General features: G+C 37.5%; 1 protein-coding gene and 1 non-coding gene across 2 annotated transcripts in view; both read right to left on the bottom strand.

The window, feature by feature from the left end:
• The window catches only part of LOC134226697 (dopamine D2-like receptor), a 1,014,775-nt gene extending 997,507 nt beyond the window's left edge, over nucleotides 1–17,268 (bottom strand). The window contains exon 1 of the mRNA XM_062707645.1: nucleotides 17,148–17,268. The gene's annotated coding sequence lies outside the window, so the exon portion shown is untranslated. The remainder of the gene's footprint in view (nucleotides 1–17,147) is intronic.
• Trnak-cuu (transfer RNA lysine (anticodon CUU)) lies at nucleotides 9,093–9,165 on the bottom strand. Its single transcript has one exon. It is a non-coding gene; the product is annotated as a tRNA-Lys (tRNA).
• Nucleotides 17,269–18,054: the final 786 nt, after the last annotated feature.

Here is an 18,054-nt window from a genome sequence, read left to right as displayed (position 1 = left end):
CTATACGGGCACTCCCCTTCTTGGCCAATGGCGCCTTCGCCTCTTCTACCGCTTTTCGCTTCTTCTTCGCCTTTTTGGGATTCACAACTTCCCTCCAGGGCAGGCCTTCCTCCCGGCGAACTTCGGTAGTCCTCGTAGAAGGAGGAACTGGTTTCCGTCCTTCTTTAGGGCCGACAACCTGCTCAAACTTCTCTCGGCGGATCTTAGCAGCCTTCTTCTCGTGTAATACCGCCTTGGCGCTAGCTCCCTTCAGGTCGTTTGCCACACTGACCTTACTAAGCTTTGGAGTTGTTCCAGTAACAGCAATGCGTCTGCGGAGTTCTGCAGTCTGGCTTACTGCCAGCTGCTTTTCTTTCGTAAGGACTCGAATCTTCGACTCGGCTTCCTTCCTGCTCTTTACTTGCCTGCAGCAAGGACTTCCACTCCTGCTTTGCCTCTACAACCATGTTGCAAAGGGTCAGCACAGACTTAAGATACTTGCTGTTGTCCAGAAAGGACATACTTTCGCTCGTCACGTCTGTAATCGTCTCCATTTTCTGGCCTCCACTCTCCTGGTCAGGGTAGCTTCGTCCATTTTGATCTCAATGGGCGGCTCCTCCGACGAGCCACACTCTTCTGTATCGCTTGCCCCAGGCGATCGGTGGAGCGACCTGTAAGGCAAAAAAGATCTATTTGCAGCTAACTGCACAAATAACCAGAGTGTAAAACAATCGAACATTTTTGGTGAAGTCCACCTTGCTGTGTGGCCCCAAATGGCCGGAGCGAAATGTTATGACAGCAGCTCTTCATGGGTAGGTGTGCACGCCTAATCCTAAGCCAATCCTAAGCCAATCTATATCCAATCCAAATCCATTCCACATTCAAACCAAAACCGTTCCACATCCATTCCAATCAAAATCTAATACAAATCCGATCCAAAACGTATCTAAATCTGTTCCATATCCAAATCCAATCAAATGCAATCCTGATTTTAATCTAATCCAAATCCAATCCAAATCCAAACAAAATCTAATCCAAATCCGTTTCAAACCCATTCCAAATCCAATTCAAATCCATTTCAAATCCAATTCAAATCTATTCCACATCCAATTCAAATCCATTCCAATCAAGTCCAAATCCAACCAAAATCTAATGCTAGTCCTATCTAAATCCGTTTGAATTCCAAATCATTTCCAATCCATTCAAGGTAATATAATGATGGGATATGAAGAAATTCATAATGGTTTGTTCAATCTAACGTGAACTCATTTTTATCCAAATTCTAAAAGCCAATGTGGGAGGGTCGCAAGCAATATGCGATTCTGCTAGGTGGGTCGCATGTACAAGTACATAGTTTGGGAACATCTGGCCTAGGATACGATATTTATATAAAATTTCGCAAACTTATGACTTTGTGAATGCTGGTAATGTTTTTGAGCTTCGTGAATGTTGGATATCTCATCCAACGGGTAATTCCGCTACGACTACTAAGTCAGTAAATTCCAAAATAAACTTCAAGAAAATATATCAAGCCTTCCAAACAACTTTGTAGCATACGATAGATCTCCATATCTCTCAGAGTTCGTTAGAACTAGCTAAACTGGTAGTCTCATGTACACTAAAGTCGCCAAGTTGTACAAACCACAATCCATTTTCCAGCGGTCTTCCAGACACGCTTTGTGATTTTCCAAACCACAATCCATTTTCCAGCGGTCTTCCAGACGCGCTTTGTGATTTTCCAAACCACAATCCATTTTCCAGCGGTCTTCCAGACACGCTTTGTGATTTTCCAAACCACAATCCATTTTGCAGCGTTCTTTCAGACGCGCTTTGTAGCAATACAAACCCATTGCCTTATGTTTTTTTTTGATCATCAAATATTTTAACACATTAGCACATTAACAAATTGAATTCCACTCACCTTTTGAAATCAGCGTCAGGATCCAACAAATAACCTGACAGGATCGCCAAAATGTGTGGCCCCAAATGGCCGGAGCGAAATGTTATGACAGCAGCTCTTCGTGGGTAGGTGTGCACGCCACGGAGGTCTGGCCAGAAGAGGCCGAGTCATGGCTTGCTGCGCACTGATCGACACGCTAAGGTGTTAATGTATAACCACACGCTAATGGTAACTTACTCAAACCCCACAGTTGCTTCACTTGTCAGCTCACTTCTAGACACATTCATAGACGGCTCTGGTCTGTCAATATTCGGTTGAATATTAGTAATCCAGTATTTTGCGCTCGATAATGGCGGCCGAGTGAGTGCCTTTTTGACATTCAAGAGGTAGAAAATATTTACAAATTTTTATCAATGTAGGCCTTGATTAGTTGAAAAATATTGGCACTCATCCGGAATCTACAAATAAACAAATGTCAAAATATTCTCCATTATGTTGTTCAAAGATCATATAGTTTTCCATGCATAACTATTTCGTAATTATTTAATTTAATTTTATAGGAATGTGAAAGACACCAAGATAAGGACGAATCTATAATGCTTATGATTGATGGTTTTATAAGAGGAAAGGAAATCTGCCACCAGACACTTCGGTGAAGTGATGGTAGTATAGTGTAAAGCTGAATAGACTACGCTAGTCTCACAAAAACCAACTCCATCTGACCTTAAAACTATATTCTATGCTATTGTCCACCTAGGCCATATTGGTTAACTTGGAGCCACGAAGCAGAAGAATATGCTCACATACTTGATAGACTTGTTGTTATCCCTTAGTATATTCATTGTCATTGCCGCTAAGGGTCAGTAAGTCTCATTCAGTTTAAGTGGTCTGCTAAAGGTGGCGACATGTTGGTAGTAAAATGCCTTAACTCCTGTAACCTGATCATCGGCTGCGGACACTTCAGCCGCCCTGGTAGAGGAGTTTTTTAGCACAGTTAGTGTCGAAATGCTTTTGGACACATGTAGTGTAAGGAAACATGTAGGAAAAGTATAAAAGGGCGTCGATGTGCACGATGTGCACGCAAAGCAGTAGGTAAGCGAAATGCTCTACAGTAACTCTTAAAGAATTGCCGGGGGAATTGGCAAAGAGAGGATGCAAAGGAAGTCAGTTTCGGGGGATTTCAGTGAATCGAGGGTAATGAATTCAGCCGTATACTATCTGGGTATCATCTAGGTGTCTGGTTGCAGATTTCTTTTTCTCAAGAAAAAAACACTGATCATAATTATTTTAGATTTGTCCTTACCTTGTGGCTTTCATATTCCTAGAAAATGAAATAAAATAAATGATGATAATTAATGCATGAAAAAATTACCAAATTCTCGCAGTACATAACGAAACATATTTGACATTTGTTTGTTTGTAGATTCCGGGGTGAGTGCCAATGTTTTTCAATGAATCGGGGCCTACATTGATTAAAAAGTGTAAATATTTTCTACCTCTTGAATGTCAAAAAGGCACTCACTCGGCCGCCATTATCGAGCGCAAAATACTGGATTGAATATTTATGCACATTCTTTTAATTGATAAATTATCTGAAATCTGAACACGTTTTAAATGAGTAAAGTAATTTATCACATAGAACTGAATCCAATTTTCATCCGTGAGCCACTTTCAACGGTAAACATCAATACAAACAATGCTAATTATGTTTTTTTCAGCACATAGAAAGCACAGTCAGTGACAGTCGAATGAATGAGTTGGTGGAGTAGTCGTCTGACTGTGGAATTCTATGTTTTGAATAATCATGCGATGTTTGTAAGTCAAAAAACAACTTACTTCATTGAATACTGAATAGTCTGCAGCATTGATCTAATGGATTATTTTGAGTGCGGTGGCCACGGATCCACAGCAGTTGGCGATTTTTGAATTGACGAGTCGGTGCATGAAATCGAACAGTCGATGTTGCACGTAATGACGTCGAAAATAAACATCCTTTGAAGCATCACTCGACAGTCTGCTAATGGTTGCAAATCATATCATAGATTGGTATCGAACTAGGAACTTTTCAAATTAAAAACAGTTTGAAAGGCATCAACCCCGCTAGGTAGTTTAATTTGGGTTTTCGATTAGTGATCTACTTTCAACCGAAGCGTCCGGGGAAAATTTTCCACTTCGCCAACGCAATCTCCATTGACTGTTCCAAAAACGGTAAGTAATCGATATTCCGTGCCTCAATTCCGTTAACCAGAAACCGCAACTGCCATCTCATTACGGTGGCCAAATTCCGTCATCTTTGGCAACATTGACGGGACCAATCGTTGCACCCATCCGGTGGCCACACCAAATGAGCCCAAAATGGACAACACGAAGCCACAACAAATGATCCGAATCACGCAAGTACATTATATGATGATGAGTGACTTCATTACCATTACACTCAGTAGCAGTTTAGTAGCCTCAGTGGCAGCCTATTCAATCATCGGTCAGCCGTGGGTAATGCCGAAGTTTTTAATCAAGTCTTACTTACGTTGTTCCGGACTTAATAAGGAAACACTAGAGATTCGTCAAATCGGTTTCCTTTTGAGTCCATGTGAAGATATTTGATGCCTTCAATAACTTCTTCTTCAATGGTTCTACATTCCATCCGGAATTCGCCTGCTTTCCAAGATGTAGTTTCATCAGCTAAATTTTTTTATTTTCTTAAAATATGTTGACATTTATTGCAGCATAGACCTAAATTTATGTACAACTTCCTATAAAACGTAAAACCACACATAAAAACGCTCGTAAACCGACCTAAGTGCGAAGTCAATTCAGGCTATGAAGCAAATGGAATTCGTAAGACTGCGGTTGACTGCTGAATAATTGAGATTTTCAGAAAAAAGACTCAAGCACGGCCGGCAACATTACGGAGCGATACGGGTATGCGGTGAAAGCATATCAGCAGTGAATCAAACTTTCGCCGGTGCACATTTCTTTGGATGATGACAAACATCCGTGGCATTTTATCAAAGACAGAAAAAAAAAAAGAAAACTTTGATGCGAGCTTTTGGGTTCATTATGTTTGCAATCTTCTCTAATCTAAGTTAATTTTCCTGCCAACTTATTGTCTTTTTTGTCGAAATGTTTAGGGGAAAAGTGCCTACAATGACTCTCGTGATCACAACGCTGTTCGGTTTGTGAAAAATCTATATTTGCAAGAATTTTCGAATCAATATGTCGCTGCGATATTTTTGCACGACGCACTTACAAGTTTTCTCACATGAAAGTGGATGTGATGAACGCTTTTTCTTAAGAAATGTCAGCTAACAGGTTTTTGTCTTATTTTATTTATTTTATTTCCAGCATTCATGTCGATGCTATTTTGAATAAATTATTTGTTTAATGTTATCTGTTAGCTGTGGATGAGGCATTTTTAGCAAGCAACATAATTAATGCGTTTTAGATGTAGAGAACTAAGGGAGTGGTGCATTATCACTCGAAGAAAATTGAACAAAATTATCAAATGTGTCATTCAATCGGAGACATTTTAGTTTGGTTCTGTTAGCTATATTTTGAATTTCATGTGCGATAAATTTGCCGGAATTTTGAGAAGGCGTTTTACTCCCAGGTACATAACAGAGCCTTCCACCCTAAAATAAGCTCAATTCCCCGGGGAATAAAAAATGAATCTAAAATGAAAAACCGAGGAAGACATTCATACGAGAAAAAAAACAGATTGACGATGCCAGATTGCTGAAACGTCGTCGGTTTGTAGCGGTTTGTCGGTTTTTCCTCTACTATATTTGGAGGATCATCACGAACATATTTTTCCAAAAGCGATTTAAAAACTCATCATTCCAGTGAGGTTTGAAAAATAAAAAATGTGTATGTGCTACTTCTCCAACTACGTATTGAATCTGCCAAAACCACACTAAATTTGACGTAGAACAAAACTGCCAGCAGTAATAATAAAAAATCCCGCTTAACTTGACCAGACCAACAGTGGTTCATAATTAATGACTGCAATGCTACGAGCTTTGCCGGTAGAGTCGAACCGGACCAGGCGGAGTCTACGCGAGGGTCCTGGGTGCTGCTTACTATCGCCGCTGACTGGCACAACTGACTGCGATTTCCTCGGACGTGACTGAGCAAGCATCCGAAGATTTTCCCGGAATCCATCCATCAGCAGCTGTGTTCTCTGGTGGTGGCACATCGCTCAAGCACCGTCATCCCCGACCGACCGGGGGCATCCAAATCCGTGTGCCATTATTGGACAAACACAGCGGGAGCTCGTAATTCATGAATGTCTCCCGAGGGTTGCATCAGCGGCCGAGATTTACACGCACGGTGGTTCCGTTCGTGTGTTGCTGCTGCCGCGAAAGCGGTCTCTTTTTGGTTGGTACAAAGCGAGGCAACCGAACACTTCATTTTTGTTCCATTCATCTGAGGAATGATTGATGAATTCTCGTTGCGCATATTTCATGAAGTGAACCAAACTCGTTGAGTGTTCCATTTTTGCCTAGGGATTTAGTTATGAGGATCGCGTACCTGCAAAATTTAATACAAATGGCTTGCCCAAGTTCTTCCAGGCATATTTCCATCTGAGCCATAGTTAAATCGGGGTAAAATATATCTCGATGAAGTGACGCACAGAGTACCGAAATAGTTGGTTCATGAGGGCTACAAGAAATATGATTCTCATCACAGGGATTACCGAGATTACCACCAAGGCAATATGCCGCTCATCGTTTGTATTCGCAAATATGTGTATAAAAATATGTTATTTGTATGATTCCGACGACAAGGACAATTAGGACAATTAATGCACAAATTACGTTCATGACAATATACTTTAAATTGGAAGTAGGTATTTTTAGCTGTGAAAGCTGAATAAATATTGAATATGCATTGCGTGCTGTTTATACTTTTTTCATGTTCACCGGTGAATTGTGGCTGAAATTTTAACCCATGATAAACGATTTGATTTGTTTCCGGCTTAGATTTTCAAACCTAATATTGTTCTACAAATGAAACTTATAAAAGGCACCCGAAAAAGTTTATGTCTCTCATAGCACATTGTTTGTGAAAGCCGCTGGACTCATACATTTTACCAATATGAGTTTCGGTCCCAATCCAGTCGAACTGAGCCGAGTGGGCCGATAAACAATCCAAATGTCATAAATCGGAAAACTTTTCTTTGGGCGACTCCGCACAACGGAGGAATTCAATTAAGCGTGAGCCAGTCCCGAAGAAAAGCACGTCGGCGACGAATATTGAGTTCTCCGCAATGTGCGACAGGCGGGGGAAATTATTTCCCCGGTCGAACATAAATTTGCAAACAATTTCCCACTGTAAGTGCGGAGAGTACCTGCTAGAGCTGGAGTGTTTTTGCCTGTTTTGCTCAACTGAGCTGTAGCACCACCGACAATCAGACGTTCCTAGCAGCCAAAATTTCTGCTTGGAAAAAAGCATTGATCAGTTAATATAATACTTCATGCTCCATGAAATAAAATTTCATAATAATTTCCAACAAAAGTGTACACATGTTTGGACGGAATTCAGAGGGAGTGTTTTATACACTGTTGTATGACTTATTTTCCATGTAGCATTTGCAGAATCTCTCAATCAGAGGCTGTTTTTCCCTTCCATTCGATACACGATGCCGAGGAAATCGTCTATCCTTCATACCCCAAAACGATTCTCGATCCTATAGGTCTGAAAATCTATTTACTCTATTTAAAACGTTTTCACCTTATTGATTGACTTTATTTTTATTTTTATGAGGCTGTGTGCATTTGTTTAAATTGCTGGGAAAGTATTTCTTCAATTTTCTTAATTTCAATCGCTGCATTTTGAGGGAATGAATGGTATATTTATGTTCTTTGAAATCTTGGTATTTTCACCTTTCAAATTAACTATATTGTATCTTCTTTTTATTGGCATTACATCCCCCCACATTGCCGCCTCGCTGCTTAGTGTTTATTAGGCACTTCCACGAGGTTTCTAAGCCACGTTACCATTTTTGCATTCGTATATCATAAAGCTAACACAATGATACTTTTATGCCCAGGGAAGTCGAGAAAAAAAATTTCGATTTTTTTTTTTTCAATTTACTTACAACATCATGTAAGGTATATGTCTTCGAAAAAGTTAGAGCAAAAGTTCTCGTGAAAACTTTGTCGAAGACACCTAGTTCGTAGTTTCATTACTTTTGGAGATTTATTGCTTTTTATGTCAACAAGCTTTGAGCATGTTCGACGTATAAACATACAAGCATATGGAGACGCATGGTGCGCTGATTCATTTACTCCTTGTGATGGGAGATTGATTTTGCTTTGCATAGTAGGAAATGTTTTTTTCTAAAAAAAATCGTATAAAAGTGATATTGATAATGCTCTCGAAAATTTTAAAATATGAAATATGCTGAGTCTTCTAGTTATCGCCAAATCAGTTTGCTTTCTTCATTAAGCAAACTGTTTGAAAAAAATATTTTAAATAGAATGATGGTTCATATTAATGACAATTCTATCTTTGCTGATGAGCAATTTGGTTTTCGCCATGGGCATTCAACCACTCATCAGTTATTAAGAGTTACGAATTTAATTCGGCTCAACAAATCTGGAGAATATTCGATTAGACTTGCTCTTCTTGATATAGAGAAAGCATTTGACAGTGTTTGGCATGAAGGTTTGATTGTAAAATTGATGAATTTTAATTTTCCTCTGTACATTATTAAACTGATCCAAAATTATTTATCAGATCGCTGACTGCAGGTTAACTATCAGAATTCTAAATCTGATAGATTACCTGTTAGAGCTGGTGTTCCCCAAGGCAGCATACTGGGGCCCATATTGTATAACATTTTTACTTCTGACTTACCTGATTTACCACCAGGGTGTCAACAATCTTTGTTTGCAGATGACACAGGTCTCTCAGCCAAATAGCGAAGCCCTTGCAACGTTTAGCTCCTTGTACCCTTAGTATAAATTAGGTTAAGTTTAGTTTTAGTAGACAACATTGAAATTCCTACATGGTTCAATTCAACCAGAGGAAATATCCTAACTGCCAGAGGCAATTGAAATGTATTAATAATAACTAAAAACGTAACATAGCAAATAAGGATGATAGTGTTAAGAAAACACGGAACACCTAGTCTAAGAGATGAATGCATGTATTAGATAATTAGCAAATAAAATTAGTTAAAAAAAAAGAGAAAAAAAAGTTACAGTAGCGCCCAACGTGGGGCTCGAACCCACGACCCTGAGATTAAGAGTCTCATGCTCTACCGACTGAGGTAGCCAGTCTTGCTCATTAAACCTTTTCATCTTTCTTTTCTTGATCACGTTTCTCTCGTTCTTCTTTTTTAATATTATCCTCTGTACTTTACCTTCTCCTCTGTTCTTCTCACTATCTTCTGATTCACTATCTGCAGTTGGGTCTCTATTATAGACTGTATGACCAACGCTCTTAAAAATCTATGTACAGTGCCGTAGCTAGAAAATTCCGGGGGGGGGGGGGGGGGGGGGGTTTCCTGAACATTTTTTTTTTAATTTGAGGGGGTTCGAAAAAAAATTCTTCTCAAAATTTTGTCTCTGGAGGCCAAATTGTTTCAAATTACCCCGTGGCAACGCCACTGTCTTTGTAATTTGGAACACAGTTTTGTCTGATTCTGTTCTTCAGAATCATCCTAAAACACTGCGGTTTTTTGTCCGAATGAAATAATGTCGCAGTCTAGACACTAAAGCGAGATCGAACTTTTTGTTCAAGCTCAATGCTATGAATTTGACATTTCTATCAACTCCTTAAGCGTCATCGCTGAAATTATGTTTTGTCGTCCAAGTCGTTCCTAAAGACGTTCTCTTATCCAGATTCTCCTTACGGTCCACTAACTGTCCACGCAACTTCAGCTCCAAATTTACTTTATCTTCCAGTAGCTATTCTGACAAGATATACCGAAGACTCATCTTCGAATTCTTTTCCTAATTAAAATTATGAAAAGACACAAGATTTATGAAGTAATTCAATTCTATTTAAAACTAAACTTCAACCTAACCTAAAATTCATTAGAATAGCATTAGCATTAGCATTCCCAGGTAACCAATTAGCATTAAAGTAAGCACTATAGTAACATTATACTAGCATTGTATATGCTTCATGCTGTATATTAGCATTTCGAAAACCTGATTGTTCTAAATAAGCATTCTCAAAGCATAGGCATAGTCTTATAATAGCATTTTGAATGCACAATGTTGTTTTTCGTTAAGTGCAATGAAACAGCTACATTAGTGCCACTTTAAAGCCTGTAGTGTTCATACGTCGAAAGTTTTCCAATATGGAACCATATAGCGGGGACTATTTGTCCAATGTACTTACATTTGAGAATATAAATCGGTACGTGCAGAATGTTTTTTCCATTCCGACCATTGACAGGAGCACTTGTCGTTAGCCTAACCCTATCACTAATTATATAGTGTAGCTACATTTGATTACTCTATTGCACTATTTTCGATGGATGCATTTAAGCAGCACTTCTGTAGCTGTTTCATTGCACCTGGGTATGACGTTTGTGATGGTTACATTCTGAGATGAGTTCGATGAAGTTTCAATGTTTCTGAAGCGGCGTAATGTTTATGTTGGGCAAAATTATTTCCACTATCATCTCTCTCTCTTATGGGCCAGCTGGTAAGGGCGATGACAACTACAGCGTCGGGTGGCAAGAGCGCGAGTTTGAATCCCGCTCGAAGAAAGTAAAAAATTGTGTTCCATTTCAAATATGAAAATACAATAACGATTTAATATGAAAAAACCCAGATTAATCCACCTAGCGATGATGCCTTTCTCGTGCATCGTAAAATGTACTTAAAAAATCACATAAGAAAGGTCAAAAAAGCACTTTAAGAGAATAGATCGCATATTTTGTATCATTTTGCATGTTTTTGCATTTATTACTATGCATTGCCACCATTCCAGATTTTTTTTTTTTCGATTTTGAATTTTTTTTTTCCAAGGGTAACAAAACAATGATTTTTCAATAATTCCGAAATGCAATGTTCGATCGAACTAATTTTCAAAAGCAAACAATGGGACCGCATTCCCCGTTGAATGCAACTTGTTGCGAGTAAATCGGGTAATGCTAAGTTCCAAAAAGTGTGTCTACAAAATTTGTACACACACACACACATACATACGCACATACAGACATCACCTCGATTCGTCGAACTTAGTCGATCGACATATAACACTATGGGTCTCCGGGCCTTCTATCAAAAGTTGTTTTTTGGAGTAGTCCTATAGCCTTTAGGTACAACTTTGTTGTACGAGAAAGGCAAAAAACTAAGGTACCCCGGGGTGAGTGGGACCTAAAAAAATTTTATTGAAATTTATTTTGAATTTGAATTTTAGGTTAGGGGAAAGTTTATCACCCGTTACGCTGGGTAGACACCTTTACGTGGTGTCTTACGGGGTAAGATCTACCACGATTACATTGCCAGCTACAGGCAAATCCTGACCCAACGAATACCCTTCCTCATTATCCAACTCCGTGGTATTTATGAGGGTGTCAATAAGTCGGTGGCCTCTCGTTAAGTAAGTACCATATCAACACTAAATTTAGGGCTTTTGTATTTTTTGTTTAAGACTGGAATCAAGGACCACTCCCCTTCATGATATCTGATAGCATTCTAGATAAGGATCTCAAAAGTTAAACATGAGTATCACTAGTTTCCAATCTACGAATTACACCGTAACAACCCAGGTAACCAGTAAGCATTATATAAGCATTTAAGTGGCATTATATGCGCCTTAGTTTTTTGCCTTTCTCGTACAACTAAGGTACCCCGGGGCGAGTGGGACCTAAAAAAACGCTAGTTCAGCAAAATTGTTAACGCATACTTACAAAACTGGTTATTTCAGAACATTAACCACTGATACATCATTATATGCTTCCATTGTTGAAGTGTAGATGTGTTGGAGGCCATTTATTCAATTACAAAAATATTGGTAGTGCAATTAATGAATTTACCTTCCGGACCCACTTACCCCTTCAAACGGGGCAAGTGGGACCTATTCTGTTTTCTACTGTCGAACGAAACTAATTTGATATACTGTTCATATTATTCTTGAGTATTAGTATTTGCAGATCATGGATAGATATTGGTTGCATATCGGACTTTATTTTTGCAACAAGAAAGGGATTATAATGTTAGCAGATATGAAAACCAGATAACAGCCGATTTACTGTTTATTTGGCTGTTGCCTTGTTCTCCATTAGCTTACTTTTGTACCAAATGTTTTAGGTGGCAAGCATAAGCAAATCTCCATTCACTTTTCGTATGAATAAATATTTCTCTTTTTGGAAAAAAAATATTACATAAAACTTCAGAAGCAACGCTTTTATTCAGGCGAAGCGCAGTGTTTTTAATTTGTAACAGAACAAAATAGTCAATTTATGTGTTAAGCACTGTGTTTATTTATCTGAAAATCTAATGCGAAGTTTGACAATAACAAAACGCACGACAAATCCTGTTGACCTATTGTAGAATAAATATATTATTTGCACTGTAAACAAAAGAATATCGCGTAGTTATAGCCATTGCTCTTCTTCTCGCGGGAGATAATTTCCAGAATGTAAAATACATATTTGGTAAATAACTGTACAATTCTTTTTAACAACGAAATCAAACTGCATCTGATTAGGATCCATATGATATATGAAGACGAAGTAATTTTTAACTAGACAACCATCTAAAAACAATTAAAACAGCTTTATTGAAAGTGTTGTTCAAATATGTCCCACTTGCCCCATGTATGTTAAAAGTCAAGGGCAAATGAAAATGGCAGATTTTGGCTTTAATGAAAAAATTTAAATCGTTTTCGATGTCACACAATTATTTAATTGCTCAAAACATTCACTCTCCACATCAATGATAAATTTAGAAACGACTATTTAGTTGAAAATCCATTGAATTAAAATAAAAGTAATAGATTTTCCCGGTAGTTTAAAGTCATGATCAAGCAATAGCATTAGTATGGTGCCTCAAATGGTTTTGATTCCAAATATTTTTGTGTCGGGTAACCTCGTTTATAGTTCTGCTTCATCTTCCTAGAACATTGTTACCATTAAAAACCTTCATCGATTCATCTGCAGTCATAGTACCCACTTACCCCGTATTTTCACTTGCCCCGGGGTACCTTATGTAAAAAAAGAATTAGAAAAAAATGCCATTAAAAAACCTTTTTTCTTGCTTTTAAAATTAAGCATTTATTCATTATTATTTATTCAGGATGCTGAATAAATACTACTTAGCAAAATTTCTACTTTATCGATAAAGTAGGATTAAGCACCTTTAATGTTTTGCAGTAAGGCACATATAATGCCACTTAAATGCTTATATAATGCTTACTGGTTACCTGGGTTGTTACGGTGTAATTCGTAGATTGGGAACTAGTGATACTCATGTTTTACTTTTGTGATCCTTATCTAGAATCCTATCAGAAATCAAGAAGGGGAGTGGTCCTTGATTCCAGTCTTAAACAAAAATAACAAAAGCCCTAAATTTAGTGTTGATATGGTACTTACTTAACGAGAGGCCACCGACTTAGCGACACCCTCATAAATACTACGGAGTTAGATAATAAGGAAGGGTATTCGATGGGTCAGGATTTGCCTGTAGCTGGCAATATAACCATGGTAGATCTTACCCCGTAACACACCACGTAAAGGTGTCTACCCAGCTTAACGGGTGATAAACTTCAACCTAACCTAAAATTCTAATTCAAAATAAATTTCAATGAAATTCAAAATAAAATTCAAATTCAAAATAAAAAATCTTAATCTATAATAAATGCAATTCAATTCAAAAATAAAAAATAAATCAAAAATTTCAAAAAAATCTGAAAGAATTAATAATTTTGACGTTGGGCGTAATCGTTTGCGTATTGTTCTTAAGGTTATTAAAAGCACGTTGGCTCACAGAGGCATCCGGTCATGTTCTTTATTTGCCTGACTCTTACAGACCCTTTACCTCTGGAGACTCTCGAACGGTAGCTGGCTCCAAAATTACTTATGTACGTCTAGAATACTTGAACTCGTTCTCGAAAGCCTCCTTCCAAGAGTATCGGAAACCTTCTTTCAAGAGGCTGGAAAACCTTCTTTTGAGAGGCTGGGAAACCTACTTTCAATATGCTCGGAAATCTTTTTTCAAGTGGTGCGGAAGCCTCCTTTCAAGAGGCCTTCCTATAGAGGACTATTTTTCATTTACAGCAAAAAAATGGGGTACCTCAATGAATGCAAAAGTGCGAAGGGGTACCTCTCAAGAAAAAGGTTGAGAACCGCTGATTTAGCGAAATGATCGAGTTGTTGTCTGATTTTCATAAAGAAACTTATTCTATGAAAAGTCGTCAATTATTTTAAATTTGTGCCAAATAAATTTGAATTGGCGATAAAGAGTGCACGCCTTCGGCGTGTCGATAAGAACGACCACATTAAAACACTACAACAGTAGTCAATTTCAATTTGGATAATAATTCAGTCAAGACACAAACCTCGGATTCGACATACAAATAATTTTTTTTTCCGTCCGGTTGGCAAATGATTCACGTAATATTCTACCATTTATTTAATTCCAAATAATTTAAATATGTGTGTAAATATGATTTTACTCTAAAAGAGAAAAACGCCATAAATTATTATTAGATGCTCATATCTCTAGCGTAGCAAGTGGTCTGAAAATCGGCCTGAAAATGTAGTTTGTTCGGTTTCGATAGTAGAAGCATAAGCGTTACAGTCGACTGACTACATCTCGATGTTCTATATCTCGATATCTCCCCCTATGTCCACGGTTTCATTGGACCATCCAGCCCACGCAAATGTTATTGTTCGTTAAGGTGATTATACAATCAAGCCATGTGGTGAATTTTAAATTCACCACACGGTTCTCTACTCATATTATCAAAAGTTCAAATCTAGCGTAATAATGTTCGTATAATGCTGAAATTCAAGTCGATTGTTTAGCATAAGTAAGCAAATGATCTACGGATGTTTTTATCCCCATGGGCATTGAGGTTCTCTCAATTCGTGCTCTTAAAAAATCACTAGAAAAAGCACGTGGTTTCCAAGATGGCCGATTTGTGGCTTTGTTGTATAACCACCTTAATACCCGGCATATAGGCAATTAACTTTGAATGTACTGAAATATTATTGTTTCGATCAATTTATCTGTTTTGCCTTTCTCGTACAACAAAGTTGTACCGAAAGGCTATCATTTCACTCCAAAATCGAACTTTCTATAGAAGTCTCGGAGACCCATGATGTTATATACCAATCGACTCAGCTCGTCGAACTGAACAAATGCTGTCTGTCCGTGTGTATGTGTGTGTGTGTGTGCACACGAAAACCGAAAAGCATTAGCCACTTTTTCATATAGTAATTCTCAACCGATTTTCTCGCAACAAGTTGCATTCGATAGGGCCTAGTTGATCACTATTGAATTTGGTAACGATTGACCATTGCGGTTAAAAGTTATTAATAAAATGGAATCGAACTATATAAGCGTCATATAAGGTTGGTGTCTTGGCTGAATGCGAGAAAGGCAGTATCACCACTCGGTGAATTAAGTTGGGTTTTTATTCTAATGAAGCACTTCAATAGCCGCACCCTGTACTAATAGCTCTATGTATTTTGCGCCCTGAAATAGATTCTGACCATTAATAGAAGCTAAATATTTTTTAATAAGTTGACGCAAAATATTCGGAAAAAAATACATCACGATTATTCAATGGATATTATCAATAGGATGAATCAAAATTAGCATGGAACATTTTACATGCCTTTCAATTTGTCGATTATTTTTAGTGTGCTTATAATATCTATAACAGTCTATAGATTCCATTAGATATTTTGCATCTTTTCGAAATTCAATCTTTTCGGAACAATCTTTTCGGAATCCAAAACTAACTTCACTCGCTTTTTCAAGGGCACCCCACTTGATACGGAATCAACGTACAACTGTAATTTTTATTATTCCACGCATGCTGCAACGCAGCAAAGCTTAAATAATAAAAATTTCAGTTTTGTGTTGCTTCAGTATTTAATGGGGTGCCATTGAAAACGCGTGTGAAATTTGTTCTGGATTCCGAGAGGCTTGTCCTTAAATATCACCACTATTTTAAAGGACATCATTTTTTGCACTTTTTTAATTCATTTAATAATAATGTCGAATAATTTACTTTTGATAAGATAGTTCAGATATACTGTTTCGGTTAGCCTTCATAGTTATCATAGTTAACCGCAGAATATCATCTGAATGCATTTTAAAAAGCATTTCCTGCGTTTAATAATGCACATAATCAAAGCTCTTGAAAACCGAAAGTATGAGATGAAATAAATGAAAGAAAACTAGGGTTACTGAATATTGAATTCGTAACATGAACCCATATTTAAAACGAAACAAAGAATAAGAGCAAACATTGTTTTGTTTCTCATGTGTATGTGTTTTTTTCTAGCTGTGAACACGCAGTATAGCAATAAAAACGACACAAATTAAACCAAAATTGTCCGTTTTGCGAACGTTATTGATAAATAAACATGTTTTTAAAAATGGAACAAATATCGTATATGAATGTAGAAACAAGCTATGATTTTTGGAATTGCACGTTTCGGGAATATGAGTCTGTTCTAATCATTCACAAAATATATGAAAGACAGAGTTTGTAATAAATCGATTCATCGAATAGATTTTTTTCTGTTTATCAATTTTCTATCGTCTTAAAGTTCTTTTTCGTTAGATTGATTTTTTGTGTTATTATTTTTAAGATTGAATTTGAATCGAATACAAAAATGATAAAAAAAATCAAACCTCAAAATAAAAATCCATTTTTTTTAGTGAAAAATGTTTACGAAAATGTTATGGACAGTGGAAACACGACCCTACCCTTTAATTACTTCCAACACATCACATAATGTACATATTAACATATGAGTTTTCACAACATTGTAAATTAATGACCAAGTCGGGTGGTTTTATCCCCGGAAATAGGCAATTAACATTGATTGAACTGAATTTTGAATGTTTTTTTTAACTTTCCAATAATAAATGATTTTATTAAAATGTTCAAATAAAAATTGCAGAAATATCTTTGGTATGCAGAAAATTCTGGCAATTGTCAGTTCCTTCATGAAAATAAACATTTGCTTCTACCTCCAATGACAATATTCTAATTTCCCATATCACCACCGAATATAAAAGCTTAATAATCACTATTATCTGACGTTTTCAATTAGATTTACCTGGTCAAATTGCTGGATCGAAAGGATTCACACACTCCGCCGGATCCTTAGTTTTCCTAATATTGGCTTATTCAACACGGGACCAAACTCATCTACACGAAATAATATTCATTCAGTCTTCTTGGACTTGTTAGTCCTCGTATTCACTGTTTTGATAAAACTTCCACTTGTAAGTTGGTTCTAAGAAGTTGATTCTACTTCACCCACTGTAGCCTCAATATTCATTTTCAGAACGCTTTCATTTCGTTTTCGAGGTATCGCCTCAGTGACGGTGGTTTCTTTTCAATACTGCAGCCAAAAACATCCCCACAATCTCCGAGGGCGGAAAAAATACTTTTGTACTACTTTGCACTCACCACTTCACTAGAAAACGATGGGGAAATCTTGCTTTTCTGACCTTCTCCTTAGCACATAAATAATACCACAAGCACGTACTTTCCGTTTATTTTTTTCCTTTACACTGAACCAGCAGAAAGGATCTTCTGCACCGTGGAAGGTTGCGGTTTCATTCGGTGTTGGCTTTTATCAATTTTCATCAACGGAAATATCACTTTTGAAGTGAGAAGCGCTGCTTTTTATTACACGAAATCTTCGGTCCTGATAGTTCACTCAATTTCAAAACGATCCAAAGCAACCTGACTGATGTTTATTGATTTTCCAAATTTACTCAAGGATCACAACTTTGCTTTGATCAGCACAAACCTTTAAGAGTGATTTTAATTTTCTCGTTACAGTCACACCGAGAGCCCTGGTGAATGAAAGGATGTCCAACTAAGAGTAATTGCTTTTCCTCGGTTGCTTTTCATCCGGAGAATGCCATTACCCTAGTTCCCTCTTTTTTGTATTTACCAGCATCGCCGCCACCGACCATCGACTCAATGCATTTTGATCGAACTTTCTCCGCACG

This window comes from Armigeres subalbatus, chromosome 3 (genome assembly GCF_024139115.2).
Source record: "Armigeres subalbatus isolate Guangzhou_Male chromosome 3, GZ_Asu_2, whole genome shotgun sequence".
In the NCBI taxonomy this organism is placed as follows: domain Eukaryota; kingdom Metazoa; phylum Arthropoda; class Insecta; order Diptera; family Culicidae; genus Armigeres; species Armigeres subalbatus.
The sequence above is the reverse complement of the archived record's forward strand: the minus strand, read 5'-3'. Positions and strand labels throughout refer to the sequence as shown.